The 13,344-nt window shown below is 32.6% G+C and overlaps 1 protein-coding gene across 2 annotated transcripts in view; it reads left to right on the forward strand.

The window, feature by feature from the left end:
- Positions 1-13,344, forward strand: part of LOC143244833 (tyrosine-protein kinase transmembrane receptor Ror2-like) — an 80,292-nt gene that overhangs the window by 17,172 nt on the left and 49,776 nt on the right. The window contains exon 1 of one of the 2 annotated variants that reach the window (XM_076490224.1): positions 7,000-7,263. The exons of the other annotated variant lie outside the window; for it this stretch is intronic. The gene's annotated coding sequence lies outside the window, so the exon portion shown is untranslated. Of the gene's footprint in view, positions 1-6,999; positions 7,264-13,344 lie in introns of those variants that run through there. 2 annotated transcript variants of the gene reach the window in all.

Here is a 13,344-nt window from a genome sequence, read left to right on the forward strand (position 1 = left end):
CTATTGAAGAAAATTTAAAAACTTTAAGTGATCTGAAACATGCCAACCTGCTTTTGAAAAGGTCAAATATTTATTGTGCACTTATCCTATATTGTTGGCACCTGAATTTAATAAGCCTTTCAAATTAACTGTTGATACCATAAATTGTGGTGCTAGTGCCATTCTACTAAAGTCAGACGACAGAGATATTGAACACCGTATGTTATTTTTTTTTTTAAATTTAACTGTCATGAAAAGAACTATCCAACTGAGGAAAGAGAAACATTGGTTTTAGTATTAGCTTCAGAACATTTCAACCTATATGTATGTATCTGCATCTCAACAACCTGTTGTCTTTACACTGATCACAATACATTGACGTTTTTGAACCAAACGAAGGTCAAGAACAGAAGGCTGTTAAATTGGAATTTAACATTACAAGAATATGATTTGAACACAATCTATGTCAAAGGGGTTGTTACAAATTGCCTAACGCCAATTTTTATTTCTTTAAGGAGGGAGTTGTAACAGATTCACTGTTGAACATTTATTTTAGAACCTATGTTTGTTTCAGTGTACTTTTCTTTTTTCGTATGTAACGTATATTCTTGAATGAATATGTAATGCGCAAGCTCCGCTTGTTCTCAAATATGAAGTAGTTTCTTGAGCACAAGAATCAACAGTGCACTAGATGTGCATGTAATACTAGTGATTAACGATACTGTTGCCAAGCGAACTTTGGTAAACGTTCTAGAGTCTTGTGTGATTGATATATGAAAACCGACGCGCCGAGAGACAAATAGTGTTATTATTGGACAACTACAGTCACTACACTATAAGACTGGGAAGTTATAATTGTGATTAACATCTCTTAATAAGAAAACTACAGAATTTGACCAGGAACGTTTTTAGATTTCAAACATTACAAACTGTTCAACTTCAGTGAATTACTTCGTACGTTAGAATTTCTACGAGAACATCTGTAAAAGTCAGCGGGTGTGAGGCCAATCGAGCTACTTAACTTAAGCGAGGTGTGACAATATCAAGATAGAATTACTTTGCTCGTTTTGGACCTGGAATTTCGATAACATATTCAATTATAGACCGGATATAAAACTTAGTATTGTCTGTAAATATGTAAAACTGTTGTATACAAAACATCATTCGAAATAAGTTATTATAAATTGTATTGCTTTTATGTTTGTATATTAAAACATATTTGTGTTAAAAAAGAAAATTGTGTGTATCAATCTTGTAGTCGAATATAATAATGTTAATACATACTAACATTTAGTTAATTTCTAAAATCAAATTCGAATTTCATGTTATTTGAAATAGTAATACGTTAACATATGTAACATAATAAATCGAAGGCTTATCCGAAATAAATTATAACACGTAAAGACGATACCAATATTTCTTAACACGCTTAAATGAATACATCTTCAAAAACGTAAGACTGTTTATCTAACTTTGTGTGCTATATTTAAACGACAAATAAGCGATTTGTAAGTCGAAAGTCAGTTTAATGGACGTAACAACTTATTTGTATTGTAACCATACTGGATTTATAAATTTTAAAGAAAAAGTATGTATTGTCTTTTATTATAAGCACTTTTAAAGATATTGAAATATAATTGCTAGGTTGTTTGATCGTTTTATATAAAGTGTTGTTTTTTTCATTTAAAAAAAGCAAATTGATGTGTGATGAGGTAAATTACGAATTCATGTTTAGAACTTTTAACCTCATCCTGGTGAAACCGAATCTGGGAGATTGAATTTGCTGCAGAGAATTTACAGTATTTAATTTCGAAACAAACAAAAATGTACTCCGATAAAGAGATCGATTTGTCAACCCCACCCCCAAAAAAACAACAACAGCAAAAAACAAAAGCTTTAATTAAATAATGTCAAAAAAAAAAGATAGAAGAAGAAGTAGAATTGTTTATGTTGGCATGCAGTTCAACAGATGTCAAATAAAGCCACCTTTTAACGGCAAATAAACTTTATTGAACACTTATCGACGCATCTTGCCACATACGCAAAAGAAATGACTTTATAGAACTGAGGAATAAAACGTTGTATTTTTCTTTTTCTCCTTTTCTACTGTTAGTCTTACAATATTCTGCGTATATAGAAGTACAGTGCACTAAAATTGAATAATATTGATGATATTTATCATGGTTAATAATTCGTTATCACAGTGTTGCACAATTAGCCAGGAATGTAACAGTAACCATAGTAGATATAACGATTTCCAAATATATTTAGGAATGTAAATTTGATCACCACCTTTTAAAAGTCTGAATGTTAACAATGGCAAAGCAAGGAGAGCCATATACATACATCACAAGTGAATTATTTTATAGAACATAAAGTAGCTAATTTAATATACCAGTGTAACTAGAAGTATGCAGTATCGTAAAAAACAATCATTATGACTAGAATGCGTTGAGTTGTCAGCTAGGTACCTTCACTAGTATCGATAATTTCAGCCATATTCTGAGTATCTTATAAGATTCAGACGGCTTAGGGGATTTAGATGAGTCCCAAATTCATACTTTATACTAATAATGCAAAAGAAAGTTGTCAAAATAAAAATATACATGATAACGAAAACAGATATTGTATGTACGTAAATACGTAGGTATATATCATTAAGCACGGTAGTGATGAAATAAAATTACCATAGAAATCGCTCGTTTAAGAAAAGATGTAAATGTCTGAATATTAGCAATAATTATCCCTCCACTGGCACAGCTGTACGTTTGCGGACTCACACTGCTGAAAACCGGGTTTCGACACCCGTGGTGGGCAGAACACAGATATCCTTTTGTGTAGCTTTGTGCTTAATTCCAAACAAACAAACAAAGAAAAAAACAGTGACTATTTCAGAGTATTAGCCGATGAAACTAAAGTTTATTGTAGTTTTAAAGCTGCCTAAATCACTACATACGTGTTGATGGAATGAATCAAAATTTCACTATTTCAACGAATTTTCATGTAAGTAAGTAAGTGACTTTATCGGGCAAGCGTACAGTAAAAATGACTAACGCTATGTTTTAATTCATTTATAGAACTGGGTTCTAAATATCCCTTTCTTGAACCAAAAAAAATTAAAAGTATCTGTATACAAAACGTAAGATACGCTACTTTGGGCAAATGATTAGATTTGAAGGTAGGTTGGAAGAGATCTTGATAAGTGATAAAATTGGATCAAGTATGGACACGCCTTACGCGTAGTGTTGCTGTTACACAAGAATATAACTAATAAAAAAGGAAACAAACAAGTATAACAGAACAACAATTGTAAAGACAAGTAGGGATCGATGTTTACGTTACCTGACTAGCTACAGTAATATAGAAAGTTGTAATGCTGCAAAAACTATTAACACAAGAAAGTTATAACTACAAAAATTGAGTTACTTAAAATTTAAAGAAAATTATTTGTACTCTGGTCCAGACTAACATAATTGCAGTCATTTGCCAAAATAGAGATAAAAACTGTTAAAAATGTAAGTAACTCAGTTCTTGTAGTTTTGATTTTATTGTTTCAATACATTTTGCAGCATTAAAACTTTCTATATTACTATAGCTAGGTAGGTTATGTATATATCGACCTCTACTCGTCTCTGCCCCTCAGTCTACGGAATTTTACCGCTAGAAACCGAGTTTCGATACTTTTAGCGTGTAGAGCACAGATAGACCTTTGCGTAGATTTGTGCTTACGTACGAACAACAACATCAAGATACTTGTCTTTATAACATTTATTTTTTATTATACTTGTAATTATATATATTTTGAATATGGCTAGGAATGTAACAGTGATATAATAACATTTATATAATAATATATATTATAAAGATATAAAGTAGATATAATAGTAGAACAAAGGCAGCCAAGAACGTAGGTATAACCACATTTTATATCATGATACAGCATTCTACTTAATATGTCGAAGTATCCTGTGAACAATAGCCTCAAAATTATTGTATACACCATCTAACCAAGTGGCCATTGTTATAAAATGGGTTAATCACAAGGGATTTAAAGTCAAACATAAATTAAAATAATGTTTCTGGAGAAATATTTTATTTCATAATGTTTTAAATGGTTTACTTAAAGTAGTAATTTAAAAGTCATTCGTGGTGTTTCAAGGTGAAATGTTTATTTTTAAAAGTCTTTCATTTTGAAGCAAAGAAGGGCTTGTAAACGCTTTATTTGGTAGAAGACCTTGTACAAGTTTTTCTACAGTGTTTCAACGATCACTTGCTGTGATATCTGAATCTCTACTGTAGTTTGACTAACTATCCCTTCTTCTCTTCCCCCATATCATATAAAAGCTCTGTGTTGTATAGCGAGTGTGTGGTTAGTATCGGGCTGTTTTCGGGTCTGAATTTTTTCGCATGGGTGTCTTTAAAACATACAAAGCTTCGTTTTTCTGAGGGTGTCTTTCCATGTGGTGAGTACGTCATCTTTACCTCCCTTCGACCGTTACAGGGTTACACTGTTAACTACATATATAATGTTATTTGTATGGTGTATAAACAACAGTTTAATCATAAAATGAATATTTTAACAAGATTAATAAACAGTTTAACTGCGAGTATGAAATGTTAGTATGAGTAGTTTGGTATTACGTTCTTGGACATATACTCAATATGACGTTTATATTCATACTGTGTAATCAAGTGAGAAACATGCTCATTGAACTTTCTAAAATATTCTCATTCTTCGTATTTCATTTCTGTATGGAATTCCCAGTCTATTTAACTTAACTGGCTGGATAACTATAGAGACAGTATCATATAACACGTGTGGATTAACGTTGTAATATAAGTGGTTTAAAGTTATTTTAAATATCGGATGTATTTGACAACGATTTTCCATTTTTTAATCGCTTTTATCAAATAGTACCATTTGTTGGCAGTTTTTAATTGGATAACATAAAACATTCTCTGTTGAACGCTTTAATTCATTAAACCCATGTTATTACAGTAGTATGTTCATTAGATGTTATTACTGCTTTAAGACTTCTTTAACGAATAAACCAGTCACTTTAATATGCCTCTAATTAATTAAAAACAAAATTACGACAGATTTGTCTTCATATTAAACATGTATGTGAAAATTGCAGTTATCTTGTAAGTTACGAACTCTCAGAAGTTATAATGAAGTTCCAATGTTTTTGTTTCAAGTTTACTGATCTGTCTCCGTTTCTGTTTGAAAAAATTACGAAATAATGATTAAATTATAATATACTCATAGTCTATGGCCCGCTCTCTTTAATCCAAACTTAATATCCTAATTACATTAGTTCTGGAAAGTTCAAGTTTTTTATTCGAAACAATCTAATTAGTCAGTGAAATTTTCACGTTAATGAAATTAACGTTTTTCTTGATTTTTAGAATCATGCACACAAATTATCTAGCTTAAAAATTTCATTAAATGTATAACTTAAGAGCTGAAACTGATATAAAACGCTGGGTTTCATCAGACGTATCGTATTAGTTGAACTTAGTTCACAATAATTATTTACAATTTTCGTATATAATCTTGTAACTAATGAATTTTGTTTCGTTTTCAATCGTCAATAATCAGCTTATACTGAATGAACATCAGGGTGGTTTATTATATTTATTTGTTTGTTTGTTTGTTTGGAAATTTCGCACAAAGCTACTCGAGGGCTATCTGTGCTAGCCGTCCCTAATTTAGCAGTGTAAGACTAGAGGGAAGGCAGCTAGTCATCACCACCCACCGCCAACTCTTGGGCTACTCTTTTACCAACGAATAGTGGGATTGACCGTCACATTATACACCTCCACGGCTGGGAGGGCGAGCATGTTTAGCGCGACGCGGGCGAGTTATATTTATAATGACGATAAAGTGGGAACTGTGTTCTTATACATGCATTTTTTGATAATATTTTATCCTGTAGGGAAGCATTATTTATTTTTGTGAACTGATTTACAGTCGGTTATTTTATAATTATATTCATGATGTTTTTTAAATTGAATGTTTAAATTGAAGTATTTAAATATGAACATGAATATATAAAATTAATCTCAATACCATAATCCAGCTATTATCAAACACAAGCTGAGAATAGAGAATAAGGGAAACAGCTGTAGTTTTTTCTCTTTACATAGTTTGATCATTATGCATAAAATATGCATACTTAGTACTCTTATCAATAATTAAAAATCACAAGTGATTTGCAAAACTTCTTTCACCAACTTTGCCTAATTTTGATTCTAAAGCCATTTGAAGTTCATCAGAAAATTTCAAAATATTCTGTACTCCCAATATTTGTCCAGCAATAGATACAAAATTTGCAACTAGTATTTTTCATAGTGGTATGAATGTGAAGTTCGGTGTGCACTACAATGAATAATTGTGAGTGCTTTAAAATAGCTTTCACAATAACTATTATTAGCCACTAAAGGAAGTTATTTCAAAATGTAACACGCTAAGTGTAGAAGCAATCTCTGGACTGAGAGTTTGCCTAGTTTCTAATTCACCACATCAGATTCTGTTCAATGCAACTTAGGTAAACTTCAAGGTAAATTACGAAATCATTTCGAGTTTTACAGCACATCAAAATGAGGCAACGTTAGTAATGTCAAGTTGCTTTATTTATATGAATTTTTATTTATCACTTATTATTTGAGTTAGAGCAAATCAAACTGCGACAATTTTACGCAACATTTACCTATATGTAGCCACTTTACCTAGAAAAAAAAAAAAAAAACGCGAGCACTATGTCGTTTCTTTTATAATAAAACAATCCTTTTCAGACACTTCAGTTAAAGCAGTAAAAGTGATTTATTGTCAAGCAATTCCTGCATATTATTAAGATTCAGCTTAAATAATACAGATAAAATGTCAGAGAAGTCAAAGAGAAAACGTTCTGTTCCAACAAGCGAGCACAAATTCTTGGTAGTTTCGCAACACAATTTCACAAACAAGTCGCTGTCGCCTCTAGACAGACGCTTATACGGAGGGCAACGTTTTGAAAACATAAGGCGTTTAGTATGCACTGTAAATCGATTTCACTGATGAACGTAACAGCCATGGTGCAAAGATAGCAGATTTCTTGGACTAAGGAAAAGGAATACAAGAAGAAGTTGTTCGAAACTGACATATCATAGGGGTGCTTCAAGCAGAGAAAGGTGTGACATATCATAGGGGTGCTTCAAGCAGAGAAAGGTGTGACATATCATAGGGGTGCTTCAAGCAGAGAAAGGTGTGACATATCATAGGGGTGCTTCAAGCAGAGAAAGGTGTGATATATCATAGGGTGCTTCAAGCAGAGAAAGGTGTGGTTTTTTATGACGATTTAAAATGTCTGTAATATCATTTTTCAACTCCATTTACTTGTCTTGAATTTTATTTGAGTACTCTCGCGTGAAACTGCACTAAGGACTATTTTGGCATACCTTTCTCTTATTTTGAACTGATGAATTTGAAAGCAATATCTAAAGCCAGCTCTTAAGGTACTCTTATTCGGCCCCTAGTGGTACAGCAGTATGTCTAAGTAAAGTATAGATAGCCCATTGTGTAGCTTTATGCTTAATTACAAACAAACAATGCTCTTATGCGACTGAATTTTCGTCATAATTTTTATAGCATGCACAAGTTGTTAAAAGTGCGAAGCGCAATTTACAGCAACGGCCCTGAACCATAAATAATCAGAATCACTGTTTAAGGCTTGGTCATTAAGATGTAATTATTGAGTTATAGAACACGCACAAAAATGGCATTTTTTGTTTTCTTTCCTAGATGAAGAGACAACTTAATGATTTATTACCACGTTTTATTAAACTTTGAAACATATTTTCTTAAACATTGGATTCAACATTCTGTTGAAACGTTTAAAACTTTCCTCTAATAAAATTTTAAACACATGTTCTGTTAAACTTTAAAGGATACATCACTGATCATTGAAACCCGATGGAACACGTGTTCTGTTGAACGTTCTGACATGCGTTTGTTTAGTCGTTGAAACATTATACAGCGAAACACTTGTTTTCTTAAATTTTGAAATATTTGTTCTATGTTCCACGTTGAAATCCGAGTGCTGTTAAACTTTAAAGACACATATTTAGTTAAAAGTGAGAGCACTTACGTTTTCTTTAGTTGAAATATAATTTTTGTTAATTGTTAAAACACACATTATTTAAACTATAGCACATTTTTTGCTGTACGTTGAAGTGTATTACGTTAAATGTATAACTCGCCATTGCTTTTGGACGTTGAAACGCATAGGGGCGGTGCCAAGGGGGGCTTGAGCCCCTCAAAATGAGCCAAGCCCCATAAGCCCCCCAATATTGTTACCTTCATATATTCATAAAATATGGAAAACACAATCGTCGTTGTTGCTTAACAATTAACATCAAAGAGACAGATCTGTAGAACTCAACGTCTTCATTAAGACGGAAGTATGTGTCATGCGTTCCATAGCAACGAACTGAATGCACTGAAACTCATGCGCTGTATTGCCGCTCCCTGTGTAATGCCATTCTATCTTGAGCTTTGACGAAGATTAGACAACCACGTTGATTTCAAGTTACAACAGATCATCAGGGATTTTACTTGATAAATCAAAGGTTCCACAGGTATTTACCTATTAATTTCATTTATCTTTTATTGAAAAGTAAAACATAGCATCCATGTATAAGTGTATTGTGTATAGGTCAAAACTATGAAGCATTTAGCCGGTGTTGTGTCCTCTGTGAGATCATTTTGCATTGTGTATCAGCCATCCAAAATTGTACTGATGATTGTGGCATACACTTAAAATTGTGACTTACAATCCAATTAATGTTATACTTATGATTAGATAATAACCTTACATGTTATCTGACCAAATAATATTTCTAAACAATTCTAGAATGAATTTTGAAATTGTCATTGGACTATTTAGAACTACCTAATTTAATGTAATGTAGTAGTTACATTATTGTAACAGGTGCTTGTCACACTTATGATAATAAGAACAATATCACAATCACAGTTTGGCCTATATGAATAATGTGAACTTATGAAGAAACCAGCCTTTCTGTGAAGGTCAACTGCAATTTAGACATTTTGTTTTGGTGCTACTATGACCATTCAATATCCAGACCGTGGGTTTGCTTTGTTCGAACGCGCGATTCCCGCCTCGAACGCCTTAAGCGTATGATCACCGAGCCGCTGACCATGGTGAACGCTCTGCTTACGGCTAACGATCAGGTCAGCCCGATCGAGATCCAGATACCAGCCGCACGCCACGCCCCTCCCCGTTCAGTCTCCCATTAGCTGCCAACAGCTTTACAGCATGTCCTATCAAAGCTGTCTTTGTGTTCCCTAATCAGCCCTGTAATTTTACATTATCACTACCCTCTAATTAAGTACTTGTATTATATGGTTAAAGATAAACACTTTCTCTAACAGTATTTCACGGATATGTTCTGGATTTTCATGTGTTATTAATATTATTTGGTGATTTCAATGCTGCAGAGCAGTTGTTCGTAATGTTGAGCTATGTTTAGTTGTTATTTGTTCCTTATTCATGAAATGACCCAATAGTATGTATGTTATATCTTTTTCCTTACTCTTCGATGTTTAAAATGAGTATCCTTTGTAAGCCCTAATGTCAATATAAGGAGAGAAATTTCCATTCGTTTCATATAAAGTAACACAACTTGGCAGTCAGCCGGCTAGGGGGTCGCTTTGACGTTCGCGCGCTCTGTATAAAAGAGAGTTATGTTTGTTTACGCGGCTCTCGCTCTCTCTGGTACTCGGCCTCACACTGGAACACACAGTTAGTTTGGATTAATAAAAGGAAATCAAAATCAGCGACTCGTTTTCAAACAAGGACATAAACACACAAGACAAGAGTCAAACATCACCCACCAAAACATAAACGGTCATGCAACACTACCTGCTACCCAAGAAGAGGCAGCAAGTAGATGGTCCTACAAACACATGTGGTGCAAGTGAGGAGGACAGTGGTGATCTGAGTTAATCTTGATTTTCTTTATTATTATGTATTACCTTGGGTGGAATTTAGGTGAACTTCCTCTTTTACATATACGCATATTTTCATAAACAGATTATTTATAATTTGTATTTATGAATTATTAATCAGAGTATGAGTTTCCAATGAAAACTGCATTGAAAACGCAGTTCAAAATAGCACACCTTTTGAAATGTATCTTGGTATTTATATTATTATAATTTACCATCTATACTTCATATTAATGGCACTTTGGGAAGCCCCTCCACAGTTTACCTCTAATATTGAAATGTAAATTATGTTAAGCGTTGAAATAAAAGTTCTATTGAAACTTAAACTTTGTCTTGAACAATGGAATCAGTTTTCTGTTAAATTTTCAAACACAGGATATGTTAAAAGTTAGGAAATTTCCTACAGATGTTTAAACATATGATCTCTAAGAAATAGATTCTATGTGTGTTTTGTTTTTTTCTTATAGCAAAGCCACATCGAGCTATCTGCTGAGCCCACGGAGGGGATTCGAACCCCTGATTTTAGCGTTGTAAATCCGGAGACTTACCGCTGTACTAGCGGGGGCGAGATTTTATGTTAAACGCTGAAACAAATAGTTTGGTATGGTTTGAATTTCGCCCAAAGCTACACGAGGGCTATCTGCGCTAACCGTTCCTGATTTAGCATTGTAAGAGTAGAGGGAAGGCAGCTAATCATCATCACCCACCGACAACTATTTTACCAACGAATAGTGGGATTGACCGTCACACTATAACGCCCCAACGGCTGAAAGAGCAAGTATGTTTGCTTTGACGGGGATTCGAACCCTCGACCCTCGGAGAAACGTATGATCTAATAAGCATTAGTTTTGTGTTAAACGCTTACAGACACAACTAGTCAACTAAACATTTGTTTTGTGTTAAGCGTTGGAAACAAGCAGGTTATTATATATGAATGTTGAAAAACAAACATTAGTCCATTAAACAATAATTTTTGTTTCATATGTTGAAGCACAGATTTGTTAAGCACTGAAACACATATTCTATTAAGCACTTGAAGAAGTGTTGTTGTTTTTTTGTTAAATATTGAAAACCATTTCATATCCATCACTGAAACTTGTGTTTTTCTTTGTTAAAACACGTGTATGTTCTGTTATATTAATACAAGACTTTGATTAAAATATGCAGATTTTTAACTGGAATGGCTTTATTAAAGAAACCTTTTGTACCTTATTTATCGTATGAAAGTTCACATAAAATGACAGTGAAAAAATCCACCTTCCCACACCTAATTAGTTTTTGAAGTAAGTTCAATGAATAATGTACAAACTTTTTTTCTGACCTCTGTTTAACAAAAGTATTAATTACGTCATATGGCATTAATTGTTTCTTTATAGTTATTAATTTATGTCATTTGCTATACGTTTCCCATCCACTGATAACATGATTTTGTTATTTTGTCATTACAGTGGGAGCTGTAACACAGTTCACTATTGGTGTAAATGACTATGTGGTCACGTCTTTTCGTTCCATTGAAAAACCTAATTGAAACTGAAAGATTTTCCATCTTGGAACTATTGTTTGGAAGCATATAAAATATTTAAAAACTCTTTATTATAGTTATATAAAACACGTAAATAAGCAAAATCGCACATGCATAAAAACATAAATAGCGGTTTCGTATTTTTAAGCATACTCTTCAGTTAATAAAATAAGACACTCTCTAGTAAGACTTATTTAACAATATAAAATATTACCGTATAGTCTTACCTTAAAATTCATGTATGCTTTAAACTCCGTCTGTATGTTAAACTAAGTAACATTTAATAAGGTTTTACATTTAGTAATAAAATTCTATTTTATAAAATATACTTCTCATAAGAATACCAAAATGAAATTATTTGGAAAAAAAGTTATTTTAAATTATGATTTTCCACAATGCACTTATTAACGTGTTTTTAACAGGTAATGGGTAATTATTTGCATTTTTGACATGAGATTTATGTAAATACATTATTACACAAGTTTTTTTTAGTTCTTCGACATTTATTTGTTTACAACAAATAAGTAATATATACATATATATATAGACTTACATATTTATACGAATTGCTATGTAATATTATGTATGTTAATTTGTTGCTAGAAGTACAATCCAATTGTTTTGTATACACGCCGCACCAGATATTTATTCCCAAAGATTCTGCCTTATATACAATGAAAATTTAAGAGCTATGGCCATTGTCATTAAAACTTTGTGCAAGAAAGACTACATGACCATCTCTTATGTATTTTTCAACTCACTGAAATCTTGATAATCACCTTCATTTTTATTTTTTGATAAAAAGTAGTATTTTCCATTCAGCTGAACTCTTAAATGCAGTTGTCTTAAGAATTTTCTTTTTCAGTTTTGGACGTAAAGATAGCTAGGCTAATTTGATTATACTTATAACCTATATAATCTCTTGTATAGTACATCTCCATGTTCTCTTAGACGCAATAGTTTACATGAACCATACAAGGTTATTCCCTCTGGCACAGTACCGTCCCTGTAATCTTGTAGTTCCTTTCTCGGATATACAAATATAATTTTAAGAGCGCAATTTATTTTTCTTGGATACACTACCATATGCGCAATGCATAAATTCCTTTTCTGTACACAATAGCATTTCAACAACACAACGCTTCTTCCATGATCAAGAGCAGTAATAAGCTTATATCACAAAACTGTTTTCCTGTAACAGGCCATTTCCTTTCGTTTTTCTTATGAGTACGCACACGTTTGTTTTGTTGGACTACAGAAAGGTTTTGTAATGCCAAAAAAAGAGAAATCCAGAAAAAAATACAAGAGCAAATCCTGGAAGGTAAAACATTTTTCTTTCAACAAATCATTCCTTTTTACGCAAAAAGGTCTTCTTCACGACAGTTTATAAGAAAAAAGTGTAATTATTTAAAAAAGAACATGTTGAAGATATCACACGAGTATGTTTAACGAAAGCGATGAACTAAAGTAGGAGTTTTATATATATTTTTTGCGCGTGCAGACTAGTCTTGCTTTTTCCAAACACAGAAATCAGGCAAGTGAAAAGTTCCCTTGTTGTGGCCAAGAGTGTAAGCAAATACTTGAAGTGGCGACAACTGCTTGTAGGATAGATGATATCAAAATAGAGATAGCTAAGCTTTCTTTCTAGGTTGACAGGCAGACGCAGGAAGTATGCTCTTTTGTAACTCGTTAATTTCGTTTTAATTCCAGGAAATGTTTAGAGTGTTTTAGAGAAAGTATTGAAGAGAAACGCCAATGTTTGATTAAAACAATCAAATTACTTTTAACTTTTTCTCTATTAACTCATTGAAAATTATAAAGATCTGCATAA

The sequence above is a fragment of the Tachypleus tridentatus genome, chromosome 2 (assembly GCF_004210375.1).
Source record: "Tachypleus tridentatus isolate NWPU-2018 chromosome 2, ASM421037v1, whole genome shotgun sequence".
In the NCBI taxonomy this organism is placed as follows: Eukaryota; Metazoa; Arthropoda; class Merostomata; order Xiphosura; family Limulidae; genus Tachypleus; species Tachypleus tridentatus.